This window comes from Apium graveolens, chromosome 4 (assembly GCF_009905375.1).
Source record: "Apium graveolens cultivar Ventura chromosome 4, ASM990537v1, whole genome shotgun sequence".
Lineage (NCBI taxonomy): Eukaryota > Viridiplantae > Streptophyta > Magnoliopsida > Apiales > Apiaceae > Apium > Apium graveolens.
In genome coordinates, this window is record NC_133650.1 from 270,035,067 (window position 1) to 270,046,651 (window position 11,585).

The window sequence follows — 11,585 nt, forward strand, 5'->3', positions numbered from 1 at the left end:
CCCACATATATTTCCCCAATTTGAAAATTCATTTGGGTATTAATGCTTCTATCTCGTAAGAAGATCCATATATTTTTTAAATAAGATTTTGTCAAACAGAACTACTCTCTCTATTTCTTAACATCTTTTCCCCCACAAAGGACATAGAGAGAACATACACAATCCATTTTCTAGTACACATGCAAGAAAATATTGATTTATTGACTTCTCAATAATAGTCAACTTTTCTCTTGATATATTCACTTATCAAGGAATTATACGAGAAGCACATTGCTTCTATTAAATTTACAAGTTTACCTTCAAGCAAATTATCAAGACATTCGGGACTAGCAATTACTCAAGTCTTTTGCTCTCTACAGGTTTATCCTCACATTTATCCAATAACTAGTAAGTTCATTTAGATGACTTTTAATTATAGATCTACTAGGAACTACTAGCTTATCGTATAAGCATTCCTAAACTCTGTAATAGTATTCTTACGAATCTCAAAAATTAGATTCATATATCGGATATTATTAGACTCAACTATTGTCTATGTATCCATCTAAAATATCTCAATTGATTTTGGATCTCATGCTACCAACAGAGGTATTGCTATCAAGTTTCGAGATACCCCCACATTTCAATTATTTTCAAGAATATTTCATTACATTCCACTATTCATAGAAAAATTCAGTAATTTTCTATTCTAGTTACTCCCACAATTTTAATTCACAGAATGTTAGAAAACATTCCAAAACTAATAGGAAATTTAGCTATTTCCTTTTGTGGTATCATGTTTAAGGAACGACTAGCCCTTCGTAACTAATATCCTCAAATTCAGTGATAGTCTAAACTGATCACAATCGTTTTGCATCTCCCTCAGAGCGCAACTCAACCTTGCATCTACTCCATTTATTTCATGCGAGTAAGGTGCAACGACATCATGAATATTCACATTGCAAACAGAACTCACCCGGTAATTATTCATCATTATATTTATTCACTACCATCTTAACTATCTCTATTAAGTTGGTTTTACCCTTGAGCATATAGAGCACACATCTCTCTATTTAGCTTCAATATTGACTCGATTACGAGTACGAGTGACAAATGTTTTACTATCAAACCAGAAAGTAAACCCATATCATGTCACTACCTCTCATCGGAGCAGGTTTTACGTCATTCATTAAAAAAAACTATAAGGTTTTAATATCATGTTTAAAGACTTTCCATAGTTCTTGTCATTAGAAATTCAATTATCGAATTTCTCTAAAGTTTTATATGGTTCACACGAACCTACATTTCTGGCTCACCTACTGGTACAACCAGAAAAGGCCCAAGAAATAACATAAATTTTCAATAAATCCACATTCAGTGATCCTTGATCAACTGATGCGTTAGGGTTAACATCTTTTTCGGATTCTATTTGAAGTTCAGCATAAATAGCTGATATCAATATTCACCGTATTAAGTATCACATGGATCACTCTAATAGGCTCGTGTGTCACTGCCGCAGCAAACCGACACCAACACGTAAAATAACTATTTAACTAAAGGAAAAATACAACCGGAAAAATATAATTTATGTGTCGACCCATAACTTGTACTCCAGGCCCATTAGGTTTTTAATGTGAAGAATCCCGAGCAATTCTAAATCTGGTTCATTTCAGCTGAACAACTCGTCACATTGTTTAACAACAAACATATTACTTCATAATATCTAGTGCGGCACGAGTGAGAATACTAGAACAAAATTTTTCCAATCAAACTGTTGTTAACTAACGAGACACATTACATAATAAAGAAACTTATGCCTCTTTTAATAGCTTTCCAAAGTCTCCATATAGACTAAAAGTATTTTGTTAACAAATAAATCTATTAAAAATAAGATGTTTAGAACTATATAGTTTGCATCACGTTTATTGTCACAAACCTCTGCTTGTAGTCTATTTTCTCCAATTAAATAGATACGCGGTAAGGCCTCTATCTATCCAGTATTTTAAGTTTGTGATATAAATCTGTTATTAAAGATTAAACAATAATAATTGATGCTTTGTCATCATTCAAAAATGATTAAAAATTAATTAATCACCAAATAATCAAGTTCTCGCATTTATGCAGCCATATCATTTAATTGCATAGCAATATCATGTTATGAACTTACAAATACGCATGGAAACTATAGCATATACGATTCTTGTATCAGTATACTAATAATTCTGAAATCAATTCAGAATTAAAAAACTCTAGCTCATATATATTATCAATCATCATACTAATTAACCAAAACATAATAAGCTATCCATTAATAGCGAAGACATGGACAAATTATAAATTTGGATTTAATCTAACAATGTATAATGATTAACCCGAGAAACAAAAATTACCAAATATGTCCACTTGAATATAAGTCGGTCATAAATCAATAACCAGTAAAACATCAATAGGCTTATAAGAAAATCAGTTATCCAGCAACTTTGTGCTTACTTTTGCCTCGTACCTGTTATACTTAATCAAAGCACTCCTTAAAATCAAATTTTTATTAATTTCAAGCACATGACAACAAGTGATCAAAGAAATTAACGCACTAAATTTAATTTAATTAATGAGGCAAATAATGACCACTCATATACCCATAAATAAATCTAATTTAAACAGTAAAATTGACTTTTGCGTCTACTCACAAGAAAGTATGAAAATTGTTGAAAACTGCTTTAAGATTGTTAGCAATCTTGTACGATATAGACATTATTATATATATATTGAATATATAACTAATTCACAAGAACACTGTTAATTCTTAAATCACATAAGCATATAAGAATTAATAATTAAATTAGGAGAAGGGTTTGAGAACACAAACAGAGATTGGATTTAATCTCGAGTCCAGAAAACTGTTTCCTTAAAAGCAGTTTTGCCCCGCACCATCCGTGTTTACCTATCTGCTTCCCAGGATAAAACGAGATACTAGTATAATCGATAAATCGAAAATACTCTCAGCGAACTTGAACTGAGCCCGAGAACTATCACCCGAATATTGGAAAAATTTAAGACTGAAGAGATCGAGAATTAAAGGACGACTCTTATTTGCTCGACTTGATAAAACTGGTGCCCTAAAACTCTATATATAAAGAGAGTTTTGAAAGGATTTATTTTTCTATTCGATGTGGTACATGGTATTTTTAAGAAAAACCAGGTTTCATTCTATTATTTTGGATTGGATGATGGAAAAACCAGAAGGAATAGGTTTGTGCTACTCTTGATGTGGTACAACACCCACTTTTCACATTAAAAGGTCACACTTTGGAACATCATTTCTCATTCACCTTTTACTCATTTTAAGCGTGTAAAAAACGCGATGAGATAGTTAAAGTGGTTAAGAGTTTATCTCTTGTCTTCTAGGTTCGATTCTCGCTCACCCCTGAAATTTGTTAGGACAGATACTTAATTGTAAGGCATATAAGTAAAATTAGTAAAAAAAACAGTAAAGAGTAAAAGATTGAAATAATTATATTATGTTATTTACTCCCTCTTTTTAAGAGGAAAAAATTATCTAAAATTACTTATACATCTCTCCTTTTAATACAAACTAAAGGATAATTTTATCCATATATTTTTTTATTTTCAAATTTTGAGTTTTTTAAACTAAATTTTATTGTCGATCATTTAATGCATTAAATAGGAGTATTTAGTGTCAAACATTATTCAAATATATTTTTTTTCCTTGATATGATTGATTTTTCATAAGAGATGTATAACAGGGATATAGTATATAAAAAAAAATTAGCAGCAACCATCCGTAGCTCATTTTTTTTATTCTTGTTGATCTCCAGATTAGAACCTCTTGGCCAATTACGAAAAAATTAAATTAATTATTTTATTAAATTAAAATCTAGTCTCGTACTTTATCCAATAAAATAAGGATTGATTATACTTTAACCCTCCAGTTGCCATGAAATATATACAAGAATCTTTAAAATTTAAAAATTTAAGATGTACGTCTCCGCCCTATTTCTGGTAAAATTAGTAAAAAATTTGAATATCAACTGTGAAGGATAAGGGTATATGGTTAAGTGCCATAGTGTACAAATTTTTAAAAAATTGTGTTAATGTGTACAAAATTCTAAAAAGTGTGTATTAACATCCACAAACATTAAAAATTCAACGATAAAAATAAACAAATTCATCAACTTCTTCCGATTGTTGAACTCTAAAAATTTTAACCCGCCATCACCTTATCCGCGTAAGATAGACTGTAGTCAACTCATTTAACTACTTCGGGTAGCTTGAACTACTCCTAAGTAGTCTCATTTTATGCATATTAATAAAGTACGTGAAAAAAACAAAACTACTACTCCATATACATAATAATTCAGACTGTCAGCATTTGTATATTAGACTATTTATTTGATAAAAATTTAAAATATTTTAAATTTTAAAACAATTTTGCTTTGCTTTCCTTCATTTTCTATTCTTCTCCAATCATGAGTTGCACATCATCATCAATCAAAATGATGGCATTGGCAGCTTATTATTTATTTTATTACTTCACATTACATTTTTTTCATTTAATCATCACATTCTTTTCGTACATGTACAATAAACAAGCAACCTTAGAGAGTGTTTGGAAACTTACATTTCATTTTAAATGAGGGATTTCAAATGACAGTATTTGAGTTGTTATTTCAAATTCTCAAGTTTATACTAATATTTGAATGTCCTGGATTTCAAATGAAATCCAAATCCAAATTTCCAAACAATTTATTTGATCAAATACAGAATTTCAAATGAAATCTCGTTTCCCAAACTGGCCATTAAAGTATTTGGGCCTAGATTTTTAGCCACATTTTTTTAGTATCTAAAAACCTTGAGCTAGTTGTATTTTTTGCTAGTGAGCCATCAATTCTCTAAAATGCAAAACATCTCTATTCGGTCCAAGACAATGAAACTGAGTTTCAGAATTAGTATGTTTAACGAGTTTTAAAGGTATGAAATCTCTAAAACATTTATATTACCCTCTGTCACCTAAATTGATGCACCATTTTTTAGGTTTTCGTTGATTTAGGCTCGTTTTTTAAGAAAATATCAACTGTGAGCTGTCCGACACAGCAATTTAAGCCAACAAATTTGATGGATTAACTCTGTATTAGCCATAGTTTAAAAGTCCGAAGGTAAGTTTTTAAACTTTAAAGATTCATATGTACATTTCATGAAATTTCGAGGGTTAAAATATAATAAAGCCATAAAATGAACATGGACAATATTGTAGTGGCATTGCATCCAAATGATGTTGGTACGTTCAGTGCTCATTCATGATAAAGCATTAAGTCGTGAAATTGGAGTAATGTATCCAAAATTTTGATTACAATAAACTCTAGTTGGGATTTAGACTACGAAAACGATGTTAGAGCTACGATTACGATAATTGGAAATTGGCAAACGATACTATCCATCAACATTTCTTGTCTCTGAACATTATTATTAGTCTAAATAGCCTGAAAACAGAAAAACAGAATGATTCATTCATCATCATCTGGTTGCAAAGAAGGAGCAGAAAAACAGAATGATTCATTGTCCTCGACTAGAAGGCGGCTTCCAGAGAAATTCCATTTCAAATCAGTAATGTTAAGTACATTCGCGATCCCAACCTGCTGCTCGGGTGGTTGTTGCTACTCCATGACAAAAGACCTGCAATTGTAGTGTCTGTGCTTTGTAACATATTGCAACAGAAGCAGATTGTATATCAATATCTAGAGCTTGATGGTTCTACTAGCACAGCCGCACAGTAGTTGTATTTTAGTATGAATTGATGTTGCTTGCAATTTTAAATTCTTCAACAATCCAACTCCCAAAAGAATAAAGCCAGTTCTAAGTCACTTCTTAAAATTTCTCTTTTTCTCTATTCTGTCACTATTTTTACTGACAAATTTATATATATCATTCTCAGAATGTGTTTTTACCTCATTAACTGAAGGCATTGCTTTCAAAACTTGTCGAGAAATGGAAGTTCGTATTTTGAGTATGTAGACTAGAGAGTATTATTTCAAGAGGCCTATTCTACTTGCAGGACCAGTTGTGCCAGAGCATCAAACTTGTAAACTATATGTCAGTGGGAAAAGTGGCTGGACGAATGCAAGCCAAAATCAGTGATTTTGTTGCTCATTTGAAAGTGAGTTTATCTTAAGAAGAGATCAGTTTGAAGAGTTACTTTTAGGATTTGAGGTTACGGATCTTCCCTTTTTGGCTACTCTAAGGCCACCAGCTGGCGTAGAATTGTAGAAGCAGCATTACCTAAAGGATTTAACCAAGAGAACTCGAGAAAGAGGTGCAGTTCATAGAGGATGGATGCAGCAGCAACTACTATTGGCAAATGCTTCACTAGGCTGCTTTGTCACTCACTGTGGATACGGGTGCTCATCCGAGGGTATAGTAAATAAATGCCAATTAGTGCTATTACCAAGTTTCGGTGATCAATTTATCAATGCAACGGTGATGGTAAGAGATTTGAAAGTATGAGTAGAAGTTGAGAAACGAGAGGATGCATGGTGATAATCCCGAATAACCCGGGGTCTCCTCTTAGATGAGCCCGGACTCACGCTCCGTTTGGACAGAAATGACGGTGGCGAGCTGTGTAGCTGTAGTGTGGGCACCTACAAAACAGAACCGGAGGTAGGGGCGGAACCAGGAATCTAACATGGGGGACCAAAATAAATAAAAGTAGAAAATATACCGATTTATTTGAGATGTGCACGCCTTTCTTTGATCAAATAAAAAGAATCAATGATCTCCTCGGCAGAAATGGTCTCCGCAATCTCCTTTTCAATATACACTATCAAATAATTTCCTAAGAAATTCATCTTCCATTCGATTGCGAAGACTTGTTTTCACAATTTTCATAGCAGAAAAAGCTCGTTCAGATGTTGCAGTAGATGCTGGAAAAGTCAAGATAAGTCTTAATAGTCTATCAACTATTGGATACATGTCAGCTTTCTCTGTGGTTACCAATCTATGACATAAATCACCAAGAGTCAACAGATTCTTTAAATCTGGATGAACCGGAACATCTAACCCATAATATTGTAGTTCACACTGTAGATGGATTTTTTCGTCTCCCAAAAAATCTTCTCGATAAAATTTTTCAGCTAACTTGCAAATGTTCTCTATGTTGAAAGACCTGTAACCATCCCTAGGATTTAGTGATGCACTTAAAATGAGAAGCTCCGTCATTTGTTCACTGAATCTATTGTATGCTCTCCTAATCAATGTATGCTCTCCTAATTAAATCTTTTTTATTTGGATGATAAGTCTCAATTTCTTTCCGCAAACCAGGATCACGTATTAACGAATTGAAATCAATAATTTCATCAGTGTTCTCAGAATCAATACCTTCATTAACAATCTCTAGATTTTGAGGATTTTGCTCGGAGTTTCTGTTTATCCCACCAAAAATCAGAGGCTCAACTCCATCTCCAGTGACTTCAATTGAGGCGGCAGACGGTTCTTCATCTTCACAAGTAGTTGTTTGCTTCTTCTTGGTTTGAAAATAGGATGTAATCTCTTTTCTCTTACTCATATTTACGGATTAGATGCAAAGGTAGAGTAGATAAAGAGAGATGATATTAGGGATTGTAGTTTTGTAACTTGTATGTATAGTGTGTATTGGGGGTTTTGGGACCGGAGCAGAACAACTGAACAAGTATGTTCTGTTTTTAGACTTTAGTTTTAAGCATCTTTTTTTTGTTTCAAATTGTACTATCTTTATCTTATATGTTTATTTATTAATTATTAAGATTAATGAACAAATTCCATGATTTCCATCTAATCAATATTATTTTGAATGAAATAATTAACAAAATCAATAAAATTTTGTATAATCAATTCTCAATTTCAAATTTTTTTTTTTAAAATCTAGGGGGACCAAAAAAATTTTTGATAGTAAATTTTAAAATTTTATATTAAAATTTTGGGGTTATTCCGCAGTTGGCGGGGACCGGGGCTCCCTTCGGTCCCCCCTAGTTCCCCCCCTGACCGGAGGGGGGTGGCATCCCCGCGGCACCTCCGGCGTGAGAATGAGAAAAGGTTTTGAAGGAGAGAGGGGTAAAACGGGAATTATGCAAGTATATTGTGGTATGTGTATATGTGTGTATATGAGAGATGATGTAACCCCTAGCCTTCCTTTTGTTCTGTCTTTTATAGGCTTCCCACTAGGATTTAGGGGTTTGTACCTTTTGATCTGGACCGTAGGTGTGTCTTTGTAGGACGTGTGGACGCTCAGGATGAGCTGGTGTACTATCAAATCCAGATCGTAGGAATGTTTTGGATCCAGGGTACCTTGACGGTGGTGATATTGTCACGCGTCCTGGGCTCTCCAGGTTTAATGCTGAGTGCTCCCTGGGCTCTTCGTATTGGGCCCTGGGCTTCTGTTATCGGGCATGAACTAATATAGGCTATCACATGGTGTTTTTACCAAACACAGCATGTGCATGGCTATACAATCTGTGATGGATGTTGACAGTGAGCTTGGTAACGAGTTAAGAGAGAATCATAGCAAGTTTAGAGAGCTACTGTTAAGAATTTTGAGAATTCGTATTCTACTGATAGTTTTGTTCAAAAGATGCAAGGCCATCTACAGTGATCTTATATTGTGAACTGATTTCAGTAAGTTCTAGCCCTTGCTAATCATCATTCTTTAATGGGCAACTTCAACTCTATTTTTCTCACAACTTTTACTTGATCATTATAATAAATAAATTACTTCACTCAGGAGAACATACTGATAATTGTGGACAGTTTGTTACAGTATTAGATTAAAGACATTGTTAGTCATTCCACAACATGATGAATTAGGTAATTTCATGTACAATTAGAATGGTTCTCTTGGCGCGTCAAATTTTATTATGTTTTTTAGGAGAAGTTACAGGGAATTTTACGGGATTATTGAAGGCTTCTAGGGATTTGCCTCCTATGTTGAACACTTTCTTGGCGGCACGTCATAAGTAAGAGCGTCGACTTGTCAAAACATAACTTTTTTCCTTTAAACTAAGGAAAAAAATATCATATTGAGTTGAACTCAAATCACAAAATGTAAGTTGAATACAATAATTTATTCAACCCATGTTTACTAACCAAACGGAAAATGATGATCAAAATTAATTTATTAATAAATAAGCCGAATACGAGTTTGCTTATGTGAGACGGAATTTGAATAAAATTGAGTTTTTGCGTAATTTTTCTTTACTCGACCAATTTTCAAATATAACTAATTTACTAAACTGCGCTTCGTTGCGGTCTTCTAAAATAATGTTTATTCAATTTTTTCTTTTTTTTTTTATTTCTTATCTGATCTGGGTCATTATAAAATCATGAATAATAAATAAATTTATAGGGAATAAAATAAGTCATGGGTATGTAATTAATGTTGCATTGATTATACCTGAATTGGGTTGAAAGTAAGGCCCATTTGAGAAGGCCCAAAACCCTGAATATTAATTAATTTTGTAATTAATTACTAAGGGATAAGTCAGCTGATAAGATGAGTCCTAGTGGAGAAATAAATCCTTGTAGATTGGCTTCCAAGAAACCTGGTGGGATAAGGAATCAGCTTCCTACCTCTTAGGACTCCAAAGTCCGTTCTAATTCTGAGACTTGCCCACCAAGTCTCCTAACCCAAGTCCAATTCAAGGACTCCCCACATCTATATAAGGGATCTCACCTCACAAATCAGAACTACATTTTTTGACTTGATCATTGGCATACAGCAAGGTACATAGGCATCTTGTTAAGGCAGATCGAGTCACGAAACACAAGAGCAGTCAAATCGAGCCTCGAAGCTCACATTCCCTAGTAATAAATACAGCAATTATTATACCTTAGTTTTTGATCCATAACATTTGGCACCGCCTGTGGAAAGCACAACAACAACCATGGCGAGAATACGGAGAGGAAGCGGCGCCCTAGAAGGAGGAACATCGGTGGGAACAACCCAAACGATTTCATCAACCGTGGAGGTACCTCTTCATTCAACCTATGTCGCCACCCAAGGAGGAGCCCAGGTAGAGGCAACTGAACCTCAACCCCAAGGAACGATCCCCCGGCTCCTTAAGGTACGAATCCTCAAGTTTAACAACTACATACACCTGTGAATTCTCGACCCGTTGTGTATGAGTATTCAACTGTTGCGACCACTAACGATGCCCCTTTACCCCGAGGTTGGAGAAAGTGGACATGCTGGACGAAGTGAAGGACGAGGGAGAAAACCCCCCTACATACAAGGTTTGGCTCCTATCCCAGAGGATCAGGAATTTTCTGGTCCTTACACTGAGAGAGACTCTGAATCTTCAGATGATGAAGTGGCCCCAAGAAGGAGACGTGCTGGCAAAGAGCCGATGGCTGATGGTAACCAACGTCCTAGGAGCACCCGATGGGTGAATCCCCAAGAAGTGCAGGAGAGAATCAAGGCCCACGAGGCTGAGATTCAAAGGCTGAAGTGCGACTTGGAGGCACACCAGGCTCCCAGACTCCCATTACCACCTAGGGGGAGAAATCCTCCTCCAATCATAGACCTGGATGGTCCGTCACAAAGAAGGGTTGTAGTCCCAAGAGCTGATCCAAGCAATCTTCTTCCCCTTGGAGATCCTGATGATCCTACTCCACCATTCACTGAAGAGATAATGAATGTCCATATCTTAAGGAATTTCAAGATGCCTACTATCAAAGCTTATGATGGCACGGGAGAACCCGCTAATCATGTCAGGGCATTCTCTAATGTACTATTGTTGCATCCCGTGAATGACGCTATTAAGTATCGGGCCTTTCCTCAAACCCTGTCGGGTATGGCTTAAAGATGGTATAGTCGTTTGCCCCCGAACTATATTGGGTCCTTCAGAGAATTAAGTTAGGCTTTTATTAAGCAGTTCATCAGCGGGAGAGTGCATGAGAAAAGTTCAGCATCCCTCATGAGCATTGTGCAGGGAGCGAATGAATCCTTGAGAGACTACCTGAATCGTTTCACAAAAGAAGCTTTAAAAGTCCCGGAACTTGATGACAAGGTAGCCATGATAGCACTGCAACAGGGAACTAGGGATGAATTCTTCAAGATGTCCTTGGCCAAGCGCCCCCCTGAAAGTATGTTGCAGCTCCAAGATAGGGCCGGGAAGTACATCAAAGTGGAGGAGAGCATGAGGAAGACAGTAGTGAGTAATGAGCCCACTGGAGGCAAGAAGCGAAAAACTGATCTGGAATATATTGCTAAGGGCAAGTATCCCAGGACTGAGCAAAACCCTGATTCAACCCCAAAGAAGGGAGGACCTGGGCAAAAGTTCACTGAATACGCTAACCTGAATGCTCCTAGAAGCCAGATCTTGATGGAAATCGAGAAATATCAAGATATTCGTTGGCCTAAACCCTTGAAGGCTGATCCTGCCAAGCTAGATAAGAGCAAATATTGTAGATTTCACAAAGATGTTGGCCATGACACCGATGAGTGTAGGCAACTGAAAGATGAAATAGAATTCCTCATTCAGAAAGGGAGATTGAACAAGTACACTGGGGAAGTAAGAGATAGGAATAACAATGGGAGAAAGAACTTTGAAGATCGTATGAGG

General features: G+C 35.4%; 1 pseudogene; it reads left to right on the forward strand.

Annotated features, from left to right (window-relative positions):
- The first annotated feature begins 5,235 nt into the window (after window positions 1–5,235).
- Window positions 5,236–8,630, forward strand: LOC141719630 (cyanidin 3-O-galactoside 2''-O-xylosyltransferase FGGT1-like; annotated as a pseudogene).
- Window positions 8,631–11,585: the final 2,955 nt, after the last annotated feature.